Genomic DNA, 2,176 nt, shown 5'->3' with positions numbered 1-2,176 from the left:
TCTTCCGCCGGAAGCTGTAGCTAGGCCCTGCCCCCCCCCCGGACCCGCCCCCTCGCCGGCCGTCGAGGGCGCGGTGCTCCTGTCCAGTGGCAGGTGCATCCTGGTTTGGGAGCACTCAGAAGGTAACAAAGGACACAGATTCATAGCCGCATTAGCCGCGGAAGTCAGCAAATATGGGACTCTACTTCAGACCCAGCCTTTATTTTATTTCTATTTATTTTATTTTATTTTTTAAGATTTTATTTATTTATTTGACAGAGATAGAGACAGCCAGCGAGAGAGGGAACACAAGCAAGGGGAGTGGGAGAGGAAGAAGCAGGCTCATAGCAGAGGAGCCTGATGTGGGGCTCGATCCCATAACGCTGGGATCACGCCCTGAGCCCAAGGCAGACGCTTAACCGCTGCGCCACCCAGGCGCCCCTATTTCTATTTATTTTAATGCTGGCGTGATTAACATAATTAACAATGTTATATTTGTTTCAGGTGCACAATATAGTGATTCAGCGAATACATATACTGCTATTGGCTCAAGATAAATGTAATCTTAATCTCCATCACCTATTTCACCCATCCCCCCCACCCACCTCCCTTCTGGTAACCACAAGTTTGTTCTCTGTATTTAAGAGTCGGTTTTTTGGTTTGTCTTTTTCTTTGTTCGTTGTTTCTTAAATTCCACATGAGTGAAATCATATGGTATTTGTCTTTCTCTGGCTTATTTCACTTAGCATTACACTGTCTAGCTCTATCCATCCATGTTGTTACAAATGGCAAGATTTCATTCTCTTTTATGGCAGAATGATATTTCAGTGTATATATGTGTGTATACACACATACACACTTCTTTATGCATTCGTCTATCAGTGGGCACTTGGGCTGCTTCCATAGTTTGGCTATTGTAAATAATGCTGCAATAAATATAGGGATGCATGTATCCCTTTGAATTAGTATTTTTTTTTCTTTTTCTTTTTTTTTTTTTTTTAAGATTTGCCCATTTGAGAGAGAGAGAGAGAACTATTGGGAGGAGGAGGAGAGGGAGAGGGAGAAGCAGACCTCCAGCCAAGCAGGGAGCCCGATGGGAGGCTTGATCCCAGGATTCTGGGATCGTGACCTGAGCCAAAGGCGGACGCTTAACCAAATAAGCCACCCAGGCGCCCCAGTATTTTCATACTCTTTAAGCAAATACCCAATAGTGTGATTACTGGATGGTAGGGTAGTTGTATTTTATTTTGAGGAAACTCCATACCGTTTTCCAGAGTGGCTGCACCAGTTTGCATTACCACTCCCAGTGCACAAGGGTTCCTATTTCTCCAGATCCTTGACACTTGTTTCTTGTGATTTTAGCCATTCTGACAGGTGTGAGGTGACACTTCATTGTCGTTTTGATTTGCATTTCTCTGATGAGTGGTGAGCATCTTTCCGTGTCTATTGGCCATCTGTCTTTGGAGAAACGTCTGTTCACGTCTGCTGCCATGTTTTAATTGGATTATTTGGTTTTTTTGGATAGGCTCTATGCCCAACATGGGGCTCGAACTCACAACTCTGAGACTAAGAGTTGCATGCTCTACCAACTGAGCTAGCCAGGCGCCCTGAGTTGTAGGAGTTTTTTATATATTTTGGATCCTAACCCTTTATTGGATGTCTACAAACATCTTCTCCCATTCAGTAGGTTGTCCCAGTTTTGTTTCCTTTGCTGTGCGTAAGTAAATCAGGCCTTTAGCTACTTAAGGTGAGATCAGACCTTACAGAAAACGGGGAGCCTGCTAAGAGAGAATTTTCCGAGGAAAATGACCCCCTGGGTAAGGTCCCAAGTAAGGACAGCCTACCAGATTTTAAGGAAGGTAAGAAGTTAACTATTCCTAGAGGACAAGGAGGGCAAGTAGATTAGTTGACTGGCCAGGTGAGGGCTGTTTTGAGGACTAGAGGAAGCACAAGACACTTAGGACTCCAGCATCTGTTTGCTGGTGCACTCAAACCTAGCCCCCAAGGCTTTTCCATCGCTGGAGAACTTAGCTGCATAATCAACTGACTGCAGAAGAGGGGACCCAAAAACACCAGCTAACACATCCAAGGAGGGCGGGGCTGGATTCTGCCTATCTCACCATACACCCTTCAGACGTGTGCCAACCCCACCCTGCACCCAGTTCTCCTGTGCCAAACCCAAGGTCAGCTATGATCA

Source organism: Ursus americanus, chromosome 33 (assembly GCF_024610735.1).
Source record: "Ursus americanus isolate L20-20 chromosome 33, mUrsAme1.1.p, whole genome shotgun sequence".
Classification (NCBI taxonomy): Eukaryota; Metazoa; Chordata; class Mammalia; order Carnivora; family Ursidae; genus Ursus; species Ursus americanus.
Note: the sequence above shows the minus strand (reverse complement) of the source record.